This window comes from Hemicordylus capensis, chromosome 3 (genome assembly GCF_027244095.1).
Source record: "Hemicordylus capensis ecotype Gifberg chromosome 3, rHemCap1.1.pri, whole genome shotgun sequence".
NCBI classification, from domain to species: Eukaryota; Metazoa; Chordata; class Lepidosauria; order Squamata; family Cordylidae; genus Hemicordylus; species Hemicordylus capensis.
In genome coordinates this window covers 306,269,853-306,297,777 of record NC_069659.1, presented here as the reverse complement: position 1 = coordinate 306,297,777, position 27,925 = coordinate 306,269,853, and the positions used below count along the sequence as shown (strand labels likewise).

Below are 27,925 nucleotides of genomic sequence, written 5' to 3'. Positions count from 1 at the left end.
CCCCTTGCCCTATTATAGTTACACCCCTGCAAGAGACTCTTTTGTTTGTCACCATATCTCAATTCAGACATTATACTGTATGAGTGTGAAGTTGTCTGTACACACATTCTAGTGTTTGTTTGCATGACTGTACCTGTGTTCATTTTAAAAGTGAACCTGGATACAGGCCCTTCAAATGCATGGTACAGAGAGGATGTGTACTCCTGTACCTGCATACAACATAACATGTGAATGACTGTAGTTGTGTACAGATCTATATCTGTGTACACTATGCAGTAGTTGTAAGAAGGCAGGACAAGGGGTCATCTTCACTTCTTGTCCTAGGGCCCAATTCAGCTTTGCTATGCCCCTATTATACTCAGTTTTGTTTATGACATTGTCATAGAAAAGTGATTGATTATAGTGTGGCAGGATATTCCCACTCACTGTGATATATCCTGTTGGCTGAAATCAATATTCAGGGAAACATTACTTTTTAAAAAATGGTGCCAAATCAGCAGCTGAATGGGGAACAGCCAGTGAAAAAATGAGCAAGAGGAGATTTGAAGAAACATCTAGTTTCCCATTACCTGTGCCCCCAAAATCTTTCCTACAGAAAAAAATGATACGTTCTTTAGTTGAGATATGTGTTGTTTTGTTTTCTTGTCTTTGAAGTAGATTGTCCTTTGATAGTTGAACAACACAAACATTCAGTTCCTCACTTAAACCTTTACCTTTAAACTCTTTCCCTATTGATAGCCTTTGAAGTACCAACTCCCCTACATGTGTAGCACTGTAAAATAAAATGGGGGGAAAACCTGAACAAAGCAAATCAACAAGAATGGAGGATACTCAATGGTTTCTTTCCCAAAAGCTTTGAAAAGTTCAAAAGCTTACCTAACCTAACCCATATCCAGGATTGTTCTTTCTTATTTGTTCATCTGCACGACTATAGAGTGTAATGAGCTGAAATGAGGGGGGAAATGATTGTGACACACCTGTCTTCCAGACTGCCAAGAAAATGTACCTTCCCCTTGACAATCATTTTCTTGTACATGCTCATTTTGAGACTATAGGCAACTGCTGATCAACTTTCAGGTGATCCTATTTCATACCCACACACCCACCTTTGAAATAATGCAGGGCCATACATCTATCATATGAACTGTATGTCTGATCATGTGACCAGAGTACCATTCATATAGGACCATGGTGCTGGAAAACAATTGGTTCCAACTAATTTTTGCAGCTGTGTTTACGGCTGAAACTGGTCCAAACCTGAATTAAAACTCCACATCCTTCTTCTCAGGCAGCAATAACTGGGCAACCCCTTTTGCCAGTGCTTCAGCAGTGGCCCTGAAACATTTGCCCATTCCATAGATGACAAATACTTCCCCATCTTCCAGCTCAGTGTTGCAGCACGACGGTGTAAATCAGGATCACTCTGTTGCCTAGGCAACCAGGCAACTCTCCCTATCTTCTGTACTAAAAGAAAGAACAAAATGGCAACAGATCATTTTGGCAAATTTTACAAGGCAGAAATGCGACTAAATCTGAGGAGTTTAGAGGAGAAATTTCACACATCCCACAATACTCCTATTTTGCCCCATATTTTCTACTGGGTGATACTTCAGGTTGGTATTAGCTGTTTGATAGTTATGGAAAGAGACACAGGGCACTTTCCCCCTCATGTTCTTACCTATTAGGAATGTGCACAGAACCGGTTGGCCCAGTTTAGCTCAAGTCCAAACCAGACTGGGCCAGATCAGTCTGGCACCCCCTCATCCCCCCATCCCCCCCGGGTTCGATCTGAGAGGGGGTGTTCATGGACCTTTTACTTAATTAAAAAAAAAAAACTTCAGGGGGATTCTCTGAGGCAGCAGGAGGGTCAGCATAGGTTCTCCCTCCCCCGTCAGCCTTTCTTCTATCAAAAATTACCCTGTCTGGGCATTCTTTCGCCCATTCAGGCCTTTTCCCTGATGTGACAGCCATTTTGGAGGCTGCTGCACCTGGGTCATGCCCAGGCCACACAGAGGCCCGTTGCGCTGGTGCAGCATCCTACAAAATGGCCACTGTAGAAGAGGAAAGGCCTTTTTCTAAACAGATGATCAAGGCTATTGAAGGAAGTTCCACTGAGGATGTGTGGGGCAGTCCTGGTCTGGATCAGGCTTCTGAACCTGGCAAAAATATGAGTGGAGCATGTGTTTGCATATGTGACTCTTCCTTCTGGATTGAGGCATTAGCCACTATTTTAATCTTAAATTTGCCACTTGAATAAACTGAAGAACTTATATATGTGAACATTCTCATACTCTACGAGCCTAGTCATGAATGAGCCACAAAGAGGTAACTTGGGATAAAACAGGTCTGGGGGCCTTCTTCCGACACCCACTCTGTCAGTAGATAACAATTGTTGGGCCTTCTCGCTGGCCGTGGGGAGGCCTGAGTAGGCACCCAGTCGGGTGACCAACATGATGGAGGCAATACAGCTGCTGGGTACAGGCAAAGCCAGCCGGGACCTTACACAGTTGTCAGGGAGAGCCAGGACAACCAGGAACCCAAAGGCCATGGATGGGCCAGCAGGGCCCAACAGGTTGCCTCCTGGTGGCAAAGAGGAGAAGGCAGGGCCTGAACAGCTAGCAAGACAAGCAACAGCTGAAGGAGGGAGGATACAGGCAGCTACATTGGAGAAAGCAGAGTTAGGAGAGGGTGGTTGGGATTGCACTGATTGCAGGGCTTTATTTAAGGCTTGGATGACCAGGGATGAGGAGGTCTGGAGAGATGGGAGTGATTTGGACCTAGAGACTCCCGGTGAGGAGCAGTCTTACCCCTCTCCCTGATAGCTGGTGGAGGAACAATTAACCCCCTCCCCAGCACTTCTGAGGCCACTTCCACAGCCTATAATCAGAGGAGAGGAGGCGGTTGGAGAATGTGATCTCAGGCCTGTGCATGACAACAATATGAAGGGCCTTTAGTCTTGTGGGATGAAGGTTGCTCAACACCCTCTTGTTATCTACTCTGTACATTTTGCCTTTCCCTCTACATCTCTGTGCATGCACCTCCACATGTTCAGCAAATGTGTTGGAGCAGGGCCATGAGCCCAGTCCCATCCATCTCTATGTTGGCATGCCTGCCAAGTCCACTCTCAAATCTCTGTGCATTTGGTGGTAGGTCAGAAAAGGAGTGCCTATATGTTAACAGCTGGATCTATGGGGGCTGAAGTGGCAAGGTAGGCAACTGGAGCTCAAGTGGAGAAAGACTCCACTCGAATCCGACAGATTAGAACATAGAACACATTTAAAGATCTATGCTCAGGCAATACGTGCGGCAAAGAAGCAATTCTTTTCTGCCCGTATTGCTTCTGCGAGTTCACGTCTGGCAGAGTTATCCAGGGTTGTGAGGGGGCTAGTATCTGCCCCCCATCCCTTGAACCAGAACTTAGAAGCATCAGTTACCCGCTGTGATGTGATTAATGAATTTTTTGCAGACAAAATCTCTCGGATTCAGGCCGACCTAGATGGAGACTCCACAATTAATTTGATGTCTGAACTGGAGGTGTCCAACAATTCCTCTTATGCGAGTCGATGAGATCAATTTCAGTTTGTGACTCCTGAGGATGTGGACAAGCTGCTTGGATTGGTGAGGCTTACCACTTGTACTCTTGACGCTTATCCAACATGGCTTATTCTATCTAGTAGGGAGGCTGATGTAGACAGCCTGGTAGAAATCATAAATGCTTCTCTGAGGGAGGGCAGGATGCCTCCTTGTCTTAAGGAGGCAATTATTAGACCTCTTCTAAAGAAGCCTGCATTCGATCCCTCAGAGCTGAGCAATTATAGGCCTGTCTCCAACCTCCCGTGGCTGGGCAAGGAAATTGAAAGGGTGGTGACCTCTCAGCTCCAGACTGTCTTGGAGGAAACTGATTATCTAGACCTGTTTCAAACTGGTTTTTGGTCAGGCTTTGAGGTGGAGACTGCCTTGGTCAGCCTGATGGATGATCTCCAATTGGAACTTGACAGAGGAAGTGTGACTCTGTTGGTCCTTTTGGACCTCTCGGCAGCTTTCGATACTATCGACCATAGTATCCTTCTGGAACGTCTGAGGGTGTTGGGGGTGGGAGGCACTGTTTTACAGTGGTTCCGCACCTACCTCTTGGACAGGTTCCAGATGGTGTCAATTGGAAATTGTTGCTGTTCGAAATCTGAGCTTAAGTGTGGTGTCCCTCAAGGCTCCATACTCTCTCCAATGCTTTTTAACATCTACATGAAACCTTCATGTAGAGAGAGATCTTCAGGGGATTTGGAGCTGGGTGTTATCAGTATGCTGTTGACACCCAGATCTATTTCTCCATGTCAGCTTCTTCAGGAGAAGGCATATCCTCCCTAAATCCTTGCCTGGAAGAAGTAATGGGCTGGATGAGGGAGAATATACTGAAGCTAAATCCAGATAAGACGGAGGTACTTATTGTGCAGGTTCAGAACTCTAGAGACGATTTTGATCTACCTGTTCTGGATGGGGTCACACTTCCCCAAAAGGAACAGGTTCGTAGTCTGGGAGTACTCCTGGATCCACACCTCTCCTTGGTTTCTCAGGTTGAGGCAGTAGCCAAGGGTGCTTTCTATCAGCTCCGGCTGATACGCCAGCTGCGCTCGTTTCTCGAGATCAATGACCTCAAAACAGTGGTACATTTGTTGGTAACCTCCAGACTTGACTTCTGTAATGCACTCTACATGGGGCTACCTTTGTACATAGTCCGGAAACTTCAGTTGGTTCAGAATGCGGCAGCCAGGTTGGTCTCCGGGTCATCTCAGAGAGACCACATTACTCCTTTACTAATGGAGTTACACTGGCTGCCGATAGGTTTCCAGGCAAAATACAAAGTGCTAGTTATAACTTATAAAGTTATAAATGGCTTAGGTCCTGGGTATGTATTTAAGAGAGCGTCTTCTTCGCTACGAACCCCATCGCCCACTGAGGTCTGAGGAGGTCTTTCTCCAGTTACCGCCAACTCGTTTAGTGCTGGATACTGCCCCAACCCAAGGTCTCATGGCGGTTCACAACAAATAAAAACAAAACATTAAAATCAATTAAATATTTAAAACAGCTTAAAACAAATCAATGAATAATCCAATCAATGAATAATCCAAAATTTAAGAAGTTACAAAATTAAAAAGCTAAAAGGCCTAGGAGAAAAGATAAGTCTTTAGGCAATTTTTAAAAGCTGCTAGAGATGGAGAGCTGGTCTTGTGGTAGCAAGCATGACTTGTCCCCATAGCTATGCAGGGTCTGCCCTGGTTGCATCTGAATGGGATACTTGATGTGTGAGCACTGCAAGATATTCCCCTCAGGGGATGAAGCTGCTCTGGGAAGAGCAGAAGGTTTCAGGTTCCCTCCCTGGCTTCTCCAAGATAGGGCTGAGAGAGATTCCTGCCTGCAACCTTGGAGAAGCCGCTGCCAGTCTGTGAAGACAGTACTGAGCTAGATAGACCAATGGTCTGACTCAGTATATGGCAGTTTCCTATGTTCCTATGACTCTTATTCCAATGGGAAGCGTGTTCCAAAGTCTCGGGATGACAACAGAGAAGGCCCGTCCCTGGGTGGCCACCAGATGACATGAAGGTTAGCCACAAACGAGCCTCCCCTGATGTACGCAGTGGATGATGGGGAGCATGCAGAAGAGGACGCTCTCTTAAGTACCGTGGGCCTAAGCTGTTTAGGGCTTTATAGGTTCTAACCAGCACTTTGTATTATGCCCGGAAACTTATTGGCAGCCAGTGCAACTCCTTTAATATAGGAGTAATATGGTCTCTTCGAGATGACCCGGAGACCAACCCAGTTGCCGCATTTTGTACTAATTGCAGTTTCCGGACTACGTACAAAGGAAGCACCACATAGAGGGCATTGCAGTAATCAAGTCTGGAAGTTACCAACAAGTGTACTACTATTTTGAGATCATGAACCTCAAGAAACGGACGCAGCTGGCGTATCAACCCAAGCTGATAGAAAGCACTTCTGGCAACTACCTCAACCTGGGGAACCAGGGAAAGGTGTGGATCCAGAAGCACTCCCAAACTGCGTACCTTTTCCTTCTGAGGAAGTGTGATCCCATCTCAAACAGGTAGATCAATATCTCTTCCTGAGTGACGACCCTGCACAATAAGTAGCTCCGTCTTGTCTGGATTCAGTCTCAGTTTGTTATCCCTCACCCAGCCGATTACTGCTTCCAAGCAGGCATTCAGGGAGGATATGCCTTTTCCTGATGATGTTGACATGGAGAAATAGATTTGGGTGTCATCAGCATACTGATAACACCCAGCACCAAATCTCCAGATGATCTCTCCCAACGGTTTCATGTAGATATTAAAAAGCATTGGAGACAGTATGGAGCCCTAAGGGACTCCATATAAAATCTCAGATTTTGAAGGCCAACAGTCTCCAAGCGACACCATCTGGGATCTGCCAGAAAAGTAGGAGCGGAACCACTGCAAATCAGTGCCTCCCTCCCACAACTCCCTCAGACATTCCAGAAGGATACTATGGTTGATAGTATCGAAAGCAGCCGAGAGATCCAAAAGGACCAACAGAGTCACACTTCCTCTGTCAAGTTCCAATTGGAGATCATGCATCAGGCCAACCAAGGCAGTCTCCACACCATAGCCCTTCCAAAAATCAGTTTGAAATGGGTCTAGATAGTCAGTTTCCTCCAAGACCACCTGGAGATGGGAGGCCACCACCCTCTCAATCACCTTGCCCAACCATGGCAGGTTTGAGAGAGTTACACATCAACAGTTATTCACAGATTATATTCAACATACATACAGTAGTTCCAATCTGTATCTTGCATTTGACGGGCATGTACTCAAAGTTCACTTTTGAAATAAACACCTGTATAGGCATTCACATGCATTTTGTGAAGGCCAGGAAATTTAGGACCAACAAAAGGAAGCACTTTTTCACACAGCACATAATTAATCTATGGAATTCTCTGCCACAGGATGTGGAGATGGCCACTAGCTTAGATAGCTTTAAAAGGGGCTTAGACAAATTCATGGAGGACAGGTCTACTAGTTTGGTGGCTATAGGCTACCTCCAGCCTCAGAGACAAGATGCCTCTGAATACCAGTTGCAGGGGAGCAACAGCAGGAGAAAGGGTGTGTCCTTACCTCTAGCCTTTGGGCTTCTCAGAGGCATCTGGTGGGCCACTGTGGGAAACGGGATGCTGGACTAGATAGGCTTTAGGCCTGATCCAGAATGGCTGTTCTTATGTGTATAAGCACATACAACATAATGCCTGAAGAGAGCTCCTGTGTTTGCTATACGTGTAGAGGGGCATGTGTGAACAGGTTTTAGAACATCACTACCCTTTCGTCAATCAACAGTAGTTTGGGTGATATCCATGTGCAGCAAAAATCATCATCTAATAAGAGATACACCATCTAATAAGAGATACAGCTGTGATTTAAATGGATTCTTCCAGCTCTCATTATATTCAAAAACATATAAATGCTCATTGCCAATATTTTCTAGAAAAAACTCATAAGAAAAATAATATTCAAAATATTTTGCTGATATTTTATTTTTTGAAAATACTTACTGAATGCTTCAAAACTGATTCCTAATTAGAGCAGCTTCTAAGAAACAACATACTGAGATCTGCTGGAGAGGTCCGTCTGCATTTGCCACCGGCTCATCTGGTGGCCACTCAGGGACAGGCCTTCTCCGCTGCTGCCCTGAGTCTTTGGAATGTGCTCCCTAGTGAAATAAGAGCCTCCCCATCTCTGACAGCTTTAAAAAAGTCTTTAAAAACACATGTCTTCACCCAGGCTTTTAATTAATGTTGTTTTAATGGTTTTAATGCTGTTTTAAAATATTATTTTAAATTTTTAAAATTGTTGTAATGTGTGTGTGTGTCCCCCACCCACCCATTTTTGTCTTAACGAATGTTTTACTTTGTTTTTATTCTGTTGTAAACCGCCCAGAGACGTACGTTTTAGGTGGTATGAACATGTTTTAATAAATAAAATAAATAAATAAACATACAGGGAGGGGGCACTACTCTAAGATTTTTTAGTATATCCAAAATTAGGGATGTGCTGAAATGCGATTCATAAGCCGAATTGTGGCACAATCCCTTTAATTTAGAGGGCTTTCCCAGCCCCTTTAATCAGAGGAGAGTAAGTCCATCCCTGCTCCTCTTCTGCTCGCTGCCATTACTGTACTGGTGGTGCTCCCTGCAGCTATCCATGCACACCAATGGCACTTTCCCCCAGCTGCCTCCCTGTTTTAAAGGGATTGTGCCACAATTCAGCTTCCAAATTGTGTTTCGAGCACTTCCCTATTCAAAAGATTAATTCAAAACATACTTCCCATTTTTTTAATATAAGGGCCATCTCAATTTTATATGGCCTTTCAACATATATTATCACACTAGCAAAATTTTACAGACTAAATTTCTTCACTACCAGAATATAAAATAACACAATATATTGAAACAATCTCATTCATTTTCAGCACCATTTTGATTTTTTTCCTGGCTAAAGTACTTCAGCTTAAACCCCCAGAGAGCACTTTATTGTTTATTTGCTTTTACCACATGATGGAACAACGGTTACAGGGAAAATAACTCAAGTAAAAAGGATATTTCACCACCTAGAGTAGTTTTTCAAGATCCACAAACATATTTGAAGTTATATTTAGGTCATGCCATTGCCTGCATAGCCCAATCCACTAAGCCAAACCCAGCCCAACACCTAGTAATCTGTCCAGTATTAAACTAGGATGACCCTTGTAAAAAAATTAGAATGCGGTTTGTTTTGTTTTATTTTATTTTATTATTTGATTTATATACCATCCTTTCTAAAGTGGCTCAGAACAGTTTACACTAAAATCAAAAATTCATAACAATTTTTTTAAAAATCCATTAAAAGCAGATTATAATTACAATTAAAACTAGATAACGTTAAAACTAAATATCATTAAAAGCCAGGCTAAAAAGATGGGTCTTTAAGGCTCTCCTGAAGGCCTCCAAGGAAGACAATCCTCTTATATCCACAGGGAGTGAGTTCCACAACCTAGGGACAACAACAGAGAAAACCCTATCCCAGGTCTCCACCTGATGAACTGGTGGCACCCAAAGATGGACCCCCCCTGATGATCTCAGTGAGCGGTGGGGATCTTATAGAGAAAGGCACTCCCTCAGGTAACCCAGACCTAAGCCATTCAAGTCTTTAAAGGTAATAACCAACATTTTGTACTTTGCATAGTACAAAGTAATGTAAATTGTAATGCAATAGTTTGCATTACTTTTTTGGCACCTCACTGGGGACTGATAAATCTCCTTGTTTTGATGCATGCCTCAAACTACAGACACATGGGTTATTAATCCCCTTGCCGAGCACCTCACAGTACATACCTGGTAGGCTGCATTTGCCTTGCTAGATTACAAACTGTGCAAGGTAACCAACAAAGATAAATAGCATCAAAACATTATCATCCACTACTGTAAGCCAATACCTTCTCCCCCATCATCAGCCAATGGTATCACTCAGTAGATCAATAGCATTGGGTCTCCAATTTCACTACATACTCAGTATTCCATTTCTAGTTACTATAGATTGAAAATGGGGGTATTAGCCCAGGATTTTGAATGACTGATGCAAATTTTCCAATAGTGGCTCTGGAAAAGATCAAATGTCCATTTAAGGAGGGCAGAGAGAAAGTAATTTTCCAGGATTTTAGACTACGAGACTGGTACTGCCCCAATCCAGTAAGGAGCATACTGCATGTACACCCAGCAGATGTGTCATTTTTATACATGTAGAGAGTCTCATAGGGAAGGACAATCTCCATAAAAAGCCTCTTTCTGTACACAGATCATACTTTGTGCAATATATCTTACTCTCCAAATCTAAGCATAGCCAGAGTGCTATTCATTATTTTGAAGATTTCAAAATTGAATCCCTACAGCCACATTCTAATATTTCAATAAAAACATGTTGATGTATGTTTGTTTTATTCATGTTAGACGTTGACTGTTCTGGACTTAAACTCACTAGAAACATGCAGCAGAAAGACAAAGTCAAGATGTAATTGGTCTATTAGGCAAGGAAATATATGCAGTGGCATATTCATGAAATTGAATCGATTCAATTAGCATGTTTGTTGAAAAGGACTTATCCTAGTTTGGATAAACAGAATAAGATTAAGCTTGATCTTTTGCCTCTTTCACAAAGCAATTTATGCAGCTCACTGAGAAATCACAAAAAAGCATTTTTGTATGCTAAGACTTTGTCATTTATAGGAATTTCAACTTTTTCTAAACACAAGCTTATGCTCATCAGTCTTGCACATACACACCTATTGCCCACATTGTCAACCTCATCTCTTCTACTTGATTCACAACTATGATATGGGCTACTGACTAAAAGGATTTCCATTATAATAAGGTCATGCTGTACTTGTTAACAGAATTGCTAAAGGAAGAATTATTGTAGCTAACTAAGAAATGAGCAAAGTGACATTTAATTTTATAATGCAATGTTTAACCTCAAGCAAATATTACAAGAAATGATTATCCATCTATACTGGTAGCAATTTCTTAGTAGCTAAGAAACAATGTAAAAAAAGGTCCTGTTATTCATGTGATGGTGTGGTATTACAAAGTGAATAGAAATGTGATAGGCAATTCTCACATGCTTACTGTTCTGATAACCAGAAATCATATAAAGCCTAATCCAACAAATCAATTTATTTAGGCCAAACTAGCCATTTTCAGAAATTTCCCCTCATGTGTACAGCAAATGTGTGAGGAGGACAGCAGTATCATAGTATCTAGTATTCTACAATGTGGTTCAGCTAAAAAAAATGTAATACCATCTGAGGCTGCATTAACAGAGGCATAGAGATGCCGGTCACAAGAAGTAATAATTCTACTCTATTCTGAACCGGTCAGACCTCACTTGGAATAATGGCTGACATCCCACCTGAGTACGCAGACAGGCAGCAGGACCTATGCAGGTCCACACTACAGAAGGCTTTGAATACTGCAGCACAGTGAGTAGAGGGTGGAGAGTGATTTCTGCTTCCCCCAGAAATGCCCTGTGCTACACACAAATATGTCCTTAAGGACTTTGTGTGGCCACAAGGAAATATTTTTGGGTGGCATAGGGGATTTCCAGGGGAAGCAGAGATTGATAAAAAGCCCCCCCCCCGCCCCACACCAATAGCTATGTTGTGTGACTTCCCACAGCTTTCCACAACACAGATGCATCTTCCTAGTTAGTGTTCACTCCCTTGGTAAGGATATCAGCCATCGTGTGCTGTTCTGGGCCGTGCATTTTAGGCAGGATATTGCAGCAGGATCAGAAGGGTAATAAAGATGAGGAGAAGCCTTGAAATAAAATCCTATGTGGTACGGCTGAAGGAACTGGGCATGTTTAGCGCGGAAGGCTGTTATACAGAAGGAGGAGCAGGCTTGTTCTCTCTTGCTCCTGAGTTCTATTATTCTGTGATTCCACACCTAGTCATATAGCCAAGCCGATGTGCCTGCTGACCTCAAACCCCCCCCCCCCCCAGACATCTGGGAGTCAGTCAGCATCTGTATGCAAATGCCAGCACTGAACAAGGGGCGGGTGAGTGGGGGTTCTCTTCAGGTTTGGATTTCCAAACTGCATGGGCAAATCCTCCACTTATTCAGTGCTGCCCTTTGCAGACAAATGCAGGGGCATGGCCAGTAAGTGCAGCCATGTATGAGTCGGGTGGGTGGGTGGGTTATGGCTAGATGGTGTCTCCCTCATGTTTCACTGTATGTATGAGAGGAATTGCCTTAATAGAGCTACTGAATTCAGCCTTAAAACCTGATGTTCACTGTGTTATATTGACTGATTAAGTCCCATCAAGTCGGTATCAACTCTTAATGACCAGATAGATAGATTCTCTCCAGGATGATCTGTCTTCAACTTGGCCTATAAGGTCTCTTAGTGGTGCATTCCTTGCTGTCATGATCGAATCCATCCACCTTGCTGCTGATCATCATCTTCTTCTCTTTCCTTCAACTTTCCCCAGAATTATGGACTTAATTAAGGGAGCTGGGTCTTTGCATAATGTGTCCAAAGTATGATAGTTTGAGCCTGGTCATTTGTGCCTCGAATGAAAATTTTGGATTGATTTGTTCTATGATCCATTTGTTTGTTTTCCTAGATAGTTATATACAGACCTCTATTTGAAGAAACCTGGAAGCTTCTTGATTGGGCCCAATTAGGAACTGGGGGTGCCATTCTTTTCTAATGTTCTTTTCTGAGTTTTGCACAAAAGCTCTCTATTAATTTAAGGTTATACAGCTAAAAAATATGGGCTTGACATGTCCTTTTCCAGCAACTGGGTTAAAAAAAAAATAGCTAGGCCAGTGTTTTTTTCTGATCATTTAGCAACTAATATTTCCCAATATCAGCAGTACTGATATGCAAGAAGTGAGAGGCCTTTGAATTGACAAACTAGATAGAAAAAGCAGAAGTCTCACCGTTAGACTTTGGTCAAGAGAAACAGAACTACTATCCATTGTTCCATGTTCTCCCCAGAGTCTCTTGCCCAGAGTTACCATCCTCATCTCATTCTTCCTTCTGTTTGCTCCAGCCTTCTATCAAACAGTCTCTGGTCTCCTGGGTTTGCCACACTTTGCTTGACATGCAGTGGCCCAAGATTTATTGCTTATTCTGAGAGCATCTGAACACATTCCGGGAGCTTTCCCAGACAGCAGGCTTTACTGTGAGGCTTTAATGCGAAGTTTACTGCGAGTCTTTACTGAGAGTTCAAAGTTGCCCCCCAAAACTGATGGAAAAGTGGATTTTTTTTGTCCCTGATATTAATCGGGCTACACTTGAATTGTGTGTGAACTGCTCCCTGATAGTTTACAGGGACTTCAGGGTAAACTTGGCCAATATGTGAATGCACACCTCCATTCCGGAGGAGATTTGAACTAAAAGCCAGGTGTGAAAATCTTCCTGGCCTGATCTTGGACACCAGAGTGTCCCCTAGTCCACCAGAAACATTTCAGGGAGTGGTGGGGGGCGGGGCGGAGGGAGATATAACAAGGAAATGGATTATCCGGTCAGAACCCAAAGAGATCTTACTTATTACAGATGCTATTGAGAAACCTACGGATGTCCTTGGAAGAGAAAGCTCTGCTGGAGGTAGATGTATCCACAGGCACCAGAGGATTAAAGTTTCTTATGTCTGTACATTATTGCTTGTTATTTTAATTTTGTTTTGCATTCCCACAAACCTTCCTGACTATAAAAACAGATTAATACTTCTACATTCCCATGATTACTGGATGAGCGTATCATGCCTAAGGGGAGCTTTATGAAAGGCATCTGTGAAAACAAAATTATTACTTAATTATGTGTCAAAGCCCACTATTATTTACAGTGATATAAAGGCAGGGAGTCAGTGTAATGACAATATAGGAGGCAGACAGGTGACCAATGAAATTATTCAGCTTTGCATTGGAGCAGAGTTATATGACCAACATAGAGCTTATTGTAAGAATGGTTCTGTTTTTGCATTTCCTTGTTGTTGTCATTTTGCCATACACCTGAACTCTACACGTAACAGTTTCTTGGTGTGTGTGTTTTCTTTGTTTGTTTTTGCTTTTGCTTTTTTGTCACAGAATATTTTTTAAAGTTTCCTCTAATCGCAGTGTGACAGAAAGGCTGGTGTCTTAGACAAACTGCTATGAGGCATGATCTGCAAATGGATGGTTAAGTGACATACTTACTGTGCTCACAGACAGGAAACATAGTGAATTCACAAATGTATAAAAAGTACAGTAGAGAGAAACCCAGCAGGATCTTACAGAATCCTATAAACATCCCTGCAGGGCAATCACAATATTTTGCAAAAGGCATTCAGCCAAAAAGGCCCTTCGGAACATAACAATGAGAAAATGATCAGATTTTAAATTGATGGTTTCAGCATATCTTTTTGCCTTCTAAACTTAGCCTGGAACAGTTTGAAATTGAGAAGAAATGTCAAAATGTGCTTATAGTGAGAGTCAGGCTTGACGGAGGACTAGGCCTCAATTCATCAAAGGTGATATAAATAAATAAATAAAAATAAGTGTGAATCCTTGGATTTTGGCTTCTCCAAATAGAGAGAAAAGCCCGGAAGAATCAAATCCCTGTAGTCGAATCCAGAGTGAGGGGGAGGATTTAGTGGACCAAGGGGGAGGGATGTGTTAGAGTTCAGTTCTTCACTGGAGGCCTCTGAAGGAGGAGGTATGATCAGCAACTACTGTAGGACAAAATGACTCTAACAGCCATGGGCTAGGAATCAACTGGGAGTTCCTTACTTCGACGTAAGTAGGAAGGATAGGGACCAGTTTATCTAAAGGTGCCAGGGAATTTATTTTTGTTCAAGTGCTTGGATTTGACTGAATGTTTTTTGTAGTTTCTGGAGAAGGGTTTTACTTGAATGGAAGCAGTGATTGTTGATGCCTCTATAGTTTTCCTTATCATCCCAGTATTAATAAACTCTTGTTATTAAAGAGTGTCACTCATTATTGGGTCCTGCCCTAGTCACACACTCCTGAAGGCCTAAGACAGTTCAAGCCTTTCTTGTAGGGAGGGGTTTTCCACTTTACTCTCCCATAATATTCCCTTGGAAGGGTGAATCTGCTTATATAAAAAGTGGATGGTGGCAGCCTACTTGGACTTCTTATAGCTGGAGGAGGGATTTTGCACCTCCACGCCTTTGATTATTGCAGTGCTATTTTCAGACAGCTGTCCATTACAGCTATTGTGAGTCAATGACAATAGGCTTGCAAGAATTATGGATTTTTATTATATATATTTTTTTTTAAAAGGAAAAAAAAATCTAAACATAGAGTTCAGCATTCAGGCACATTACCATGTTGGAGCTTTAATGAAAATATTATCTAGTCTTTCTCCACTGAAGTGCTCATTGACAATTCTTTCAGTATTTCACTACAGTCCTTTTATACACAGCCTAAGGACTCTGACAGGCCTACTCTCTCCCTTCAAAGGCTTGTTAACTATGTGATGAATAAATCTGTCACTTTCAATTCTGAACTTGCTTTCTGTTGTGATTGCTTCAGGATCCCATATCTATGGCAACTTTTCACCACTCAGAATCGATTAAAAAAGTGATTGGCTTACCTTATCGGAGGAGTAGTGCTGATGGAAAATGATTGATTCATTGAAACTGAAAGACAGATGCTGTGAGTGTTCTTGTCCAGTTTTTTTTAAGTGAAAAATAGATAATGAATTCCCAGGGAATCCATCATGGTTGAACTAGTTCCATTTCCCCCTTCTCTAAACTTCAGAGTAATTAAACAGCCCTGAAATCAATAGCTGAATTTCTGATTAAGTGGTGGTGGGGATTCATTTAAGAAAATTAAGTGTTTTGTTTGTTAATTTTATTAATTTATTTATCCTTTTAATTGTCCTCAAATCTGTGGGAAAGTGAGTGGAACAGTTTCAGTTTCACTTTCAGAATTAATTTGTGCAGTAAACAGCTGTCAAACCATTGGACTCCTTAGAACCTCACTGAAGTCAACAGAACTACTGGCCGCCTTCAGGCATCATGGGAAACCTGAGGCAAAGTCACCTCAGGTTGCCCCCCTGTGACATCCAAATAATCAGAACAGCGGTTGCAGGACCCAACTGCAGTTCCAATTTATCCCCCAAACCACTGATGGAACCCTGCATTGCAATTAAGTTTCACTCACCTTACTGAAGGTCCGGAGGCTCCACGGTTTCATCTGGACTGGGCAAATAGCCCAAAGTTAAGGGAGGAAGCTGCTCCCGCGGCTTCAATTCTATTGGCTGGTGCAGGCTGTCCTTCTGGGATCAGAGAAAGCCTGTGCAGCCAGTCCAGTACCCTTTGCCCGCTCCCATACTGATGACTAATCATCTGGGAGCATGCTGGGGGACTGCAGGTAAATTGCAGGTCCATTGGGCCCACAATTTCAAGGTATGTCTGAAGGCAGCCACTCTATAGAATGCCTTAAACTTCGATGGTAAGATATACTTGGACAAACTAACTGCTGCATACCACAATCTATGATATTACACTGACATTGCAGATAAGGAACACTGGTGTATGTTGGGGCTAAAATCAGCTTTGGATCTGGGCCTAGCTTTGCACCAGTGACTAAGGGAGACTAGTCATGCTAGCCAAGGAAGCTTACTGACAGCAATACAAAGTAGGTCATGTGATGCCACTGGACACTTATAAAAACATATGATTTGATGCAACTCATAAAGGTTTTTGGCCTCCTGGCCAAAAGCTGGTTGCTTTTGGTGCAGGGTTTAATTAAACACATATACGAAGTCTTAAAAACATAAAATCATTGAAACAGAAACACTTTACAGAAGTTTTTATGAACCAAAGATGTAGAACAACATGCCGGCCTCCTTGCTAAAATATATAACTTATCGCTGTAATCGGACTCTGTAAAGTAGGAACTGGAAAGCAGCAAATGTAACTCTGATTTTCAAAAAGGGATCCAGGGGTGATCTGGGAAATTACAGACCGGTTAGCTTAACGTCCGTTCCAGGCAAATTGATGGAAATCATCCTCAAGGATAAAACTATAAAGCACATAGAACAGGCCCTGCTGGGAGAGAACCAGCATGGCTTCTGCAAAGGGAAATCTTGCCTGACAAACATTTTGGAGTTATTTGAGAGTGTCAAAAAGTGTGCAGATCAAGGTGATCCAGTTGACATAGTATATCTGGACTTCCAAAAAGCTTTTGACAAAGTTCCTCATCAAAGACTCCTGAGGAAACTTAGCCGTCATGGGATAAGGGGACAAGTACATGCGTGGATTTCTAACTGGTTGAAGAACAGAGTAGGGATAAATGGAGAGTTTTCACAATGGAGGGAAGTAAGAAGTGGGGACCGCCAGGGATCTGTACTGAGACCAGTGCTTCTAAATTTATTTATAAATGATCTAGATGTAGGGGTAAGCTGCGAGGTGGCCAAATTTGCAGATGATAACAAATTCTTTCAGGTTGTAAAATCCAAAACGGATTGTGAGGAGCTCCAAAAGGATCTCTCCAAACTGGGTGAGTGGGCGACAATATGGCAGATGCGGTTCAATGTTGGCAAGTGTAAAGTGATGCACATTGGGATGAAAAACCCCAACCAAGTATACGCTGATGGGATCTGAGCTGTCAGTGACAGGAGACCAGGAGAGGGATTTTGGGTCATGGTGGACAGCTCATTGAAAGTGTCGACTCAATGTGCGGCAGCTGTGAAAAAGTCCAATTCCATGCTAGGGATCATTAGGAAGGGGATTGAAAATAAAATCGCTAATATTATAATACTCTTATACAAAACGATGGTGAGGCCCCACCTGGTGTACTGCATACAATTCTGGTAACTACTTCTAAAAAAGGACCTTGTAGAACTTGAAAAGGTGCAGAAGAGGGCAACCAAGATGATCGGGGCCTAGAACACCTTTCTTATGAGGCAAGGCCACAACACCTGGGGCTTTTTAGATTAGAAAAAAGATGACTGCAGGGAGACATGATAGAGGTCTATAAAATCATGCATGGTGTGGAGAAAGTGGATAGAGAGAAATTCTTCTCCCTCTTACATAACACTAGAACCAGGGGTCATCCCATGAAATTGATTGCCACATAATTTAGGACCTACAAACAGAAGTACTTTTTCACACAATGCATAATCAACTTGTGGAATTCTGTGCCACAAGATGTGGTGACAGCCAACAACCTGGATGGCTTTAAGAGGGGTTTGTATAACTTCATGGAGGAGAGGTCTATCATTGGCTACTAGTTGGAGGGCTATAGGCCACCTCCAGCCTCCAAGGCAGGATGCCTCTGACTACCAGTTCCAGAGGAATAACAGCAGGAGAGAGGGCATGCCCTCAACTCCTGCCTGTGGTTTCCAGGTGCATCTGGTGGACCACTGTGTGAAACACGATACTGGATAGGGATGTGCAGACAGTTTCAGGGGTTTGAGGTTCGTGGTTTTGGTTCGGGGGTTTGATGGTTCAACCCCCGGACCAAACACCATCCGGCTCGATAGCCCCAGAACCAGTTAAAAATGGCCGCCAAAACAAAAATGGCTGCCACGCATGCCAGGCCACACAGAGGCCTTCTGTGCATGTGCAGCAGCTGCAATTTTGGCTGCCGCGCCGTTTTTAGCAAGGCCCGAACAGCCCGAAAATGGGCCTAAAAGGCCCGAGGGGTGCATTTTGAAAGCCGGCGGTGGGAGGGGGAACCTCCGCGCACTCCCCTCCCTCCTGCCACCTCTACGATCATTTTAAAGGTAATAATTTTTTTTAAAGTATTTAAAGTTTGCGAACCTCCTCCAGACCCGACCAGACCGGGGGATGGGAGTCGAGGTGTGCTAGACCAAACTGGCCCAGTTCTGTTTGAGGCCAGTCTGGCTTCGAACTGAACCAGGCTAGACTGTTCCGTGAACATCCCTAATGCTGGACTAGATGGCCTTGGGCCTGATCCAGTAGGGCTATTCTTATGTTCTTATCAAAATTCCCAGCTGATATTTAGAAACAGTGAAACTATGAGATGGTTATTAATTAACTAGTTTTATGATAAGAATAGAAAGGAAAATACCAATGCCAAATAACAACACTCAGATGCATCTGGAGTGTACATTATGTCTCTTAAGTTAGAGGCAATTCACAGAACTGCTTTGGGTGTATCTCTTCAAAGATCACACTGTGATCTTTTAGTTAATCCAGATTGTTTGGGCATGAGGGAATGAAGGCCCAATATTGTTTCATATTGTTTTTACACACACACACACACACACACACACACACACACACACACACAAAATTGTGCATGGATCTATGCATGCAATAAAACAAGGCAATACCAGTCCTGACGTGCTAGATGGACTGCAGCATTTCAAACTACAGGTGGGTCTATCATTTCTGAATGTTCCAACATTTCAAAAACCACACTGAAACTATCGCCAGACTTGATCACCAGTGATCCTTGTTGTGCTTGTTTTCTCTTTGCTTTTTCGAAAGCATAAAAAACATGTTTCCCCCACTTGCAGTTCATTCTACCACCTCAAAACCTACCACGGGCTGGTTTGAACAATACTTCCTCCCACCTAGCTGGCCCATGCAACTAAGAAGGGGAATGTGTTGAAAGTGTGCACATCCTGACAACTTTACTAGATGTCCTTATGTCCTTCCAGCACATTTCTTTATTGTGTGACATGAAGGTCATCAGAACCTACTCTCTACATGCAGTAAAAATACTAGTATAAATTACTAATCAGACCTTGTGTAGAGCCCCAATTCAGACTACTTGCAACCCCTTCATTCAATAAAGAAAAGAATGACCAGGAGGACATCAGGCCAGTAGAGAAAAATGTCAGGATGTGCATGCTTTCAGTGTGTCTGTGTTCTTAACTGCATGGGCCAGATCAGTTTCAGGGGGAAGTATCTTTTTACCTGAATCTAAGACCAGGTTCACGCACACACACACACACACACACACACACACACACACGAAGTTCTTTGATGTGTGAAATCAGGGAGTCATCTTAAATTCAGAGTCTTCTTCCTTTTGCGTAAATACAAGTATAACCTGTATTTAAACTGTGTTTCTTAATGAGTTCATCTTCAATTCAGGATCTTATTCTGTTTGAGTAAATACAGTGTTGTCTGGGACTGGTATTGAGACCACCAGCCTCAAGCCATTCTCAGCTGTTCTGCTGCATGTGTACATCAGGTCTGAATCTTCACGACTTGGCAGGATGTCTGCTTTACTGTCATAGTGTTTAATCTTCAACCTACCAACACTGCCTCCTCAGTCCTGATTCAGCACATACAGTTCATATTTTACCTGCCTCCAGCCAAGGTCTTTTGACAAGTATGCCCCAACCCCAATCTGAACCTGGTTTTATTTTGTTCTTTAAAATGTTCTATGAATATTTCCAGTCAAGTTGAGCAAGTGTTGAGATTAATTACAGAGTTAGGAATTCTTATGCTCTGTGAAGTGTGTCAAGACCACTGCCACAGTTAATGGACTGTGAGGGAAGAAGATGCTAGCAAAGCATAATCCCCCTGAGGAATCATTTCAAGTTTTATAGAACATGTTCCTTCTGCACATTTGTCAAACTATAACGAGACCTTAACTCATGTTATGTGCTGATTCTTGGAGCAATTTTCTTGCATCAGGAAATATCAAAGATCTGATGCACACACTGGAAGTGCTAGAAATTAATTTGTCCATTTCATGAAGTCAGAGAGGCCAGAAGTTCAAAATGTGAGGCGGTCATGTAGGAAGGAAGCTACTATAAAGGACAGCAGTTGGATGAATCACTTGAATAGGGGCTTATAATAAAGCATTTAGCAATGGAAGGTACTATTGTGACTTCAAAGTAGAGGGAATAATTAATTGTGTAGGACAAAACCTTGGCTGCAGCTGAATTATTTTCTCTTTGAAGAAAAGCTTCACAATCATTGCTAATTATGTTAATATCAGTGCAGAAGATCCAGGATTCAAATTACTCTTGTGGAAGGAAAGAGAGGGATTTTGTGGAGATTTCCTAAAGAAAATCTCAATCTCCAGATGCAGACACACTTATTGACAGGATAAAAAACATTATCCAGACCACAACTTCTATAAAATACTGTATATAGAAAAAAGCAATAAGAAGCTTGATGTTGCAGAACGGTCATGCTACAGAAACCTTATATCCAGTCTACTGATGTCCAAATAACTGGATCAGAATCAATTTAGGCCCATTCTCTCACCACATAGTCATATAGAGTTAAAATGAATTTAATTTGCATAACCTTTTATTTGCAAGAAAGTGAAGCTCTTCTCACAATCCATGAGGAGAGCTTCTGTTGGACTTGCGGGGAGAGTGGACTTAGCCTGCTCTTCCAGCAGACGAGCAGCCGCCCATAGTTGGGTGGCTGGGTCGGCTGCCCACACAGCTGCCGGCTCCATCATGGAGCTAGTGGGGGCTGAGGGGATTGGGGGCCGCACACCACCCAGGAGTCCTAGGATGACCCGCACAAGCGTGCAGGGCATCCAGGAGAGACCCCTGACCCTGGGAGGTTGCTAGTAGCCTCCTGGTCGGGGGTCTACTTGTGTGTCTCCACGGCGACACATTAAAAAAATGAGGTTAATGGAGCACTGTCTCCATTAACCTCATTTAAGGCAGGCTAGACTAGTCTTCAAATGTAGCATCACAAACAAGGCATTGTAATACTCGAACCTAGTCGAACCTAAGTCGAATGTCTTTAGCCCTTGTTAGTTTTGATAGTACCAGGCCACAAATGACAGTCTTACTGATAGGCCACAAGGCTGTTCTCATGTGCCTTAGGGATGTGCACGAACTGGTTCGGAGGTCTGGAGTCTGGGCTGGTTCGGGGTGGGGGGTACCTTTAAGGAGCAGGGAGAGGGTTTATTCTCCCCACCACTTTTTCTCTGCTGGCACTGTCTGCAGAACCGGTGGTGCAGGGCAGCAGCATACCTCCTTGCCACCCCAGTGAGCGTCAGACTGTAAGTGGCTGGTATGCATGCGCTGGTTCATGCACATCCCTAATGCGCGTGGGAAACTGGGCGAAGGAAGCACGGCACAGCTTCCCCTGCGCATGAGAACAGCTGGGAGCTGCTTGGCTCCCAGCAGCACTGCGGCAGCAAGTCCCCCTCTGGAGTCCACCTCCAAAATGACTCCAAACTTGCTCCCTTAACCTCATTTTTAGGATCATCTTCCAGGGAGACTGCAAGGCTCCCAGCTGGTGTCAGGAGGATCCCCATAATGCACTGTGCCCTTGCACAGTGCATAATGGGAGTTCACTGCCCAAGGGGGTAGCTGCATGTCTAGGCATGCAATCGCCACACTGAGACCAGCAGCCCAGATCGTATGTGGGGAGGTAATTTACCAGCTGAGCTATTCTGCCCACTCCCAGAAGCCTCCCTGGGAGCAGCTGCATCTCCAGGCTTGGAGATTGCACTTTTGCTATGCTCAGGAGCTGCACCACAATGTGAGCTCCCAGTTTATGTTATATATAGGGACAAGTCGCTTAGTTGGTAGTGGACTGATCACCGCTAGATTTGGGCTGCAAGTAACACAAATTGAAAAAGGGATTAGCTTCACAGCCCTCTCCCTATGTGGGGACCTGGCTAAGCAGACTCAAGACTCAACTGGCTACTGCAAACTATCTGGCATCTGAGGTCATTTTGGACTTGGGATGAACACTAAAATTCCCCTATCCTCTCACAAGAAAGATAGCACCTGATGCTAATGAAGAAACTAGGCCAGAAAGGGAAGACAGATAAGACAAGTGCAGCAGCAGTCTCCCTCACAATTGGGAAGAGTCAATGATGTAACTTTGAAAAGGTGACATCGAAACTTTTGATAGATTTATTGAGAGAGTCAGTCCCAGTACAGGATACTCTTGTGATGCACCCGCATACCCTAGTTTTCATTTCAATCAGCCGTGCATACAATAGGCAATTCACATACCTTCCTATTCAGGAAGAACGATCAGACACAATGCATTCTGAAAAAGCCTGTCTGGACTCCCCTATTCAGCAGAGCATGACAACAGCAAAGTTCCCCAAAGGCACGTTTTGGGATGCAAGTATCCCTAACCTCATGACTCTGTGTGCTTCCTCATGTATTATACACTTGTAACTCCACTGCTACAAGTGCTCCCTTGTGCTTTACACTTGGGAATCCATCAGATTGCAACAAGCAAGTTTTGTGTCCCTCCTCTCTATCACACTGGGGACTCAATTGCAACAAGAACTCCAGTAGACCACCTTGGTGTTCCCCTCTCCATTTGGGCTACCTGAGCTGAAATTACTACCCGGATCGGTCCGTGTGCCCTTCCAGCCAGCGTCCCTAGCAGCGTTGGAGCTGGGTCCACCAAGACACTTATTCTTGTGGGCATCCCTCCACACTAATTCCTACAACTTTCCTGCTTTCCACTTCATCTCCCTGGATGGACACAAGTCTCCAGCTGCCCGAGTTAGATCTTCTTGAGGACAGCTGCTATAGCCTCTTGCCCGGCTCCTTCAGGGCTGAATCTATCCATCTCTCTAATTTCTGAAACTTTATCCTGCTATCTTAAAGTAACTTTCTCTGGGAATTTACACATAATTTGGAACTGTAACCTAAATGTGCCTTACAATAGTCTGTTTTTAAACCTATTTGTATTACTTTTCAGCTAGGACTGTCTTGTAACCTAGTCTTATTGCTTTTATTTGTTTTTCTTACAATTAACTCCTTTTGTTAATTAAAACCCCTCTCCCATGCTGGTTTTCTTGAGTTAAGATGCTTGCACAAATTAAGGCTGATTGGAACTCTCTCCCTGTTGAGCTAAATTCCCCACATTCACCTGAACTGGGGGTGTTGACCAATCATCCCAAAGCAGTTCCATCAACAGTCTTTGGTGGAGAAAGTTCAGGCAGTAGGCTTGTACCCCTAATTGATTCATTGATTAAGTGCCATCAATCCCTCATCAACTCTTAGCGACCACATAGATAGATTCTCTCCAGGATGATCTGTCTTCAACTTGGCCTTTAAGGTCTCTCGGTGGTGCATTCATTGCTGTCGTAATTGAGTCCATCCACCATGCAACTGGTCGTCCTCTTCTTCTCTTTCCTTCAACTTTCCCCAGCATTATGGACTTCTCAAGGGAGTTGGGTCTTCGCATAATGTGTCCGAAGTATGATAGTTTGAGCCTGGTCATTTGTGCCTCGAGTGAAATTTCTGGATTGATTTGTCCTATGATCCATTTGTTTTTTCCCCTGGCTGTCCATGCTATCCTCAAAAGTCTTCTCCAGCACCAAAGTTCAAAAATGTCAATGATTTTTCTATCTTGCCTCTTCAAAGTACAGCTTTCGCATCCATAGAGTGTCACGGGGTAAACCATGGTCCAAACGATTCTAAACTTTGTAGGTGTAGACACGTCACGGCATCTAAATATCCTTTCCAAGGCCTTCATTGCAACCCTACCAAGTGCTAGTCTATGGCGTATTTCTTGACTGCTGGATCCTTTACTTTACAGAAGCTATCCACCACTTCAGTGTCTTCATTGTCAATTCTGAGGCTGGTTGCTGTACCTGTTGCCATTCATTTAGTCTTCTTTGCATTTAATGGTAGTCCCATTTTTAAACTTCGCTCCTTGACTTTCATTACTAGAGCTTGCAGGTCATCTGCATTCTCAGCAATCAGAGTGGTGTCATCAGCGTAGCGCAGGTTATTGATGTTCCTTCCTCCAACTTTAAAACCATGCTTATCTTCTTCCAATCCAGCTTCTCTCAGTATATGTTCAGCATATAAATTGAATAAAGAAGGAGAAAGTATACAGCCCTGTCTTACTTCTTTGCCAATCTGGAACCAGTCTGTTTTACCATGTTCCGTCTGGACTGTGGCTTCCTGCCCTGTGTATAGGTTTCATGAGAGCAATGAGATGTTCTGGGATGCCCATTTTCCTATGGATATTCTACAACTTGACATGGTAGACACAATTGAAGGCTTTCTGTCATCAGTAAAGCACATATACTTCTTTCTGGTATTCTTTGGCTTTCTCAATTATCCAGAGTGCATCAGCTCTTGTTCCTCAGCCTTTTCTGAAACCAGCTTGAACATCCAGCATTTCCCTTTCCATATAGGCTCAAATCTGTGTTGGATGACCCTGAGCATTATTTTGCTAGCATGTGAAATTAAGGATATTGTGCGATAGTTTGTGCAATCTGTTAAGTCTCCTTTCTTTGGTATGGGTATGTAGACTGACCTCTTGCAATCTGTTGGCCACTATGTTTTTCTCCAAATTTGCTGGCATAGTTTGGTTAGAGCCTTGACTGAGCCTTCTTCTGTTGCTTGCCATATTTCTGTAGCTATTCCATCAATTCCTGTAGCCTTCCTACTTGTTAATGGCCAGAGTGCTGATCTAACTTCATCTTCACGTACTAGAGGTTCTTGCAAGTTAGGGAATATCTTCTAGAGTATCTTGGACGTTGACATCCCTGCTGTACAGATTTTCAGTATACTTCGTCCATCTCTGTTTGATCTTCTCTGAATCAGTTACTATCTGTCCTTTGCCATCGCTTAACATACCAATTCGAGGTTGGAACCTCCCTCTGAGTTCAGAGTACCCCTAAACCAGGACAGTATTACACCTGTGACAGTATTATATTCAAGGGCAGTATCTTCTACCACTGTGCCAGAGCAATGTAAACCTAGCAGGGGGTACTCTGAAATGATATTGACTCAGTAGTCACTGTGTGGCATCCAGATTAGTCCTGAAGTAGCATAAAGGAGGTAGTGAAAGTTTGTTGCATTAAGAAAGTAACTTCTCTTCCAGACAAGTGTTTTCACTAATAGAAGATGTTTTAGCTGTAGCACAACATAGTGCACTAGCTAATATTTGCACAGAATAATGAACAAGCTCTTCTACAAATTCTTAAATGTCCCTCCTATTACAACTTGTACAAGTTTGTATATGCCTCTGAGAAGGTTCCGCTTCTGCTAGTGGCAGTGCACCATTTTTATGTGACTGTCAGAACATTATATACTATCACCATATGAGTTAAGACAACCAAAGACAATCATCAGAACAGTTTCCACAATCAATGTAATGTTGGTTCAATGACAATCTGAGATCCCCCACCATGAGTATGCTCCCCTGGAGTGTGCCTTGTGAACCAGGGTTTTTCTGTCTCCACTTGTCAACATGGAAACCCAACTCGAAGCCAAGATACTTAATATGGGATCTGAAGTTGGTTTGTCCATATTAGTTCCATGTCGTGTTGGCACATTGCCAAGTGGAGATCACAAAAAAATCCTGGGTTCATATGACATGCTCCATGGGAGTGCACATGCAGCAGCAATGTGCTGAGAATTTTGATGATATCCATCAAACCAACATTACATTGATTGTGGCAGCTGGCCCACTGAGCATTTTAAAAATACATAGATTTGATAATGTAAAATCCAGATAGCTTAAGTAATTGCATCCTTTTAAAAAGTAGATATGTTCATTATTATACTGTGTTTTAAAAATTAAATTACCTACTTTTTAATATGATTGTGGACATGACAGTTTATACATGCATGGTATACAGTAAAGAGAAAATCATTTGTAACATATTAATCTGCTTGGAGGATAATTTTGAAAGGTGATCTGGCAAGGTTTAAATTCTTTCCATATTCCATAAATTTAGGAAAGAGTGTTGGGAAGGGGGAAGAAAACCTTTGATGCTGACTGGAAAGCATGAGTCAAGTAATAAGCAAAAGTGTCTTACACTGGGGAGAATAAAGCCATAACTAAGTTGCAAATGTGATTCTTTTAAAAAGACAGTTTGTGATTATTGCCACAATATTATTGCCCCCCCCCAATAATAACAATGTGGGGGAGGAATCCAAACACATTCCAAAACCAAATCAGTTTTTGTAGAGAGGTTAATGCATAAGTTTATATTCTTGCTCAGATAAAATGCATAGTCCACTTTTTATTTCAGTTTCACAGAATGATGTCCCCACCTGGCAAACTGGCACTGAAGCAATTTCTTAATGGATTCCACACATACAGCATGCCATTATGTTTTGGCACCTATTCCACTGACTTCATTAAGTGAAAGATTAAGACTTTACCGTTACACATGGAAGTGTTTCCCAATCCACCCAGACATTGAAAATTCTTGATAGCTTCAAGAGAAATGGAGCTCATCCATTTCTGAAGAGTTGTAAGTGCTTTAGTGCTTGCAAAACAAATATTACTGATTACCTATCCTAGCTTAAAACATAGTGCATAACACTTTGAAAAACAGCAATATTTTAAAAGCCTTGTTGACTGAAGGGAAAATGCAGGCCATTTTATGAGCTATCCAACGCAATGTTAATCCAGCAGACTGGAGCAGTGTTTGATATGACATATTCTGCAAATGTTCAGCTTTATTGAAGGTAATTTAGAAAGACATTTCACACAATTATTCAGGCGAGGTTTTGAGCATTTTTTATGAATTCAAAAACAATTTTATTAAAACAAATATTTTTAGATATTTATAAATCCATTTTAGTAAAAAAAAACCCTTAGGTGTTGATTTACATAAAACACATTGAGCAGAGGTAATAAGGTAACCTTATGAACTGAGGGTGACACCTTTATCAGAAGAAAAGCCCCCTTCATTAACGTTAAGCCCAATGAAAAGAGTTACTTTAAATTTGAGAGTGAACATTTTATAGTAAAAGATAGAAAAAAATGAAACAGAAACAGAAAATAAAAATGGAGGGGGAAATGTAAAGATCTTTTACTTCGTTGGCGATGAGTTAATGAGAAGTTTCATGTTTTTGCCTCCTCATAGGATCATGCTTCTACATAGCTGCCTAAATCTAGATCAGTAGCCTGCTAAATACCACTCTCTACCAGCCAACTAGTGTTTGGGATCTGAATATCAGGAAATCTCTCCGTACCACTTTTCAGGGGACACAATTCAATCTTAACACACAAAAAGACCAGGAAAGAAAGGTATGCTATGTCAGCCTCATGGTTAATGAACTGGAGAGAGGGAATTCCAACCTGATTAGTCCTTATCATAGTTCATGCACACACATGACTGCATTTGGTGGGCCGGAATAAAATTTGCAGACAACCATGCAGTGGATCTGGGAGCCAGCAGACAGCATCAGATAGATTCAGAACACGATGAGGTCATTCACACAAGTGAAAACTGTTTCCTACCCAGGTTTGGGAGCTGTGTGTGCTTCCAAATTTTGGTTGTGTGAGTGCAAATAACTAGGTAGGAGGAAGGAGAAGTGATGATGTAGAAGCAAGGTAGGAGGAAAACCTGGGTTAGCTTCTAGAGTGAAGACAATTGTGCCTAGGCTATCTGCATGCAAAAGAGGTGGCATCTAGACTATTGGCCTCAGCTGGTAAAATGTACTGCATGCCACAG

General features: G+C 42.7%; 1 long non-coding RNA gene across 1 annotated transcript; it reads left to right on the top strand.

Annotated features, from left to right (window-relative positions):
* Window positions 1-14,235: 14,235 nt before the first annotated feature.
* LOC128349687 (uncharacterized) lies at window positions 14,236-26,596 on the top strand. Its single transcript, XR_008318921.1, has 3 exons — window positions 14,236-14,332; window positions 15,092-15,214; window positions 26,492-26,596. It is a non-coding gene; the product is annotated as an uncharacterized LOC128349687 (long non-coding RNA).
* Window positions 26,597-27,925: the final 1,329 nt, after the last annotated feature.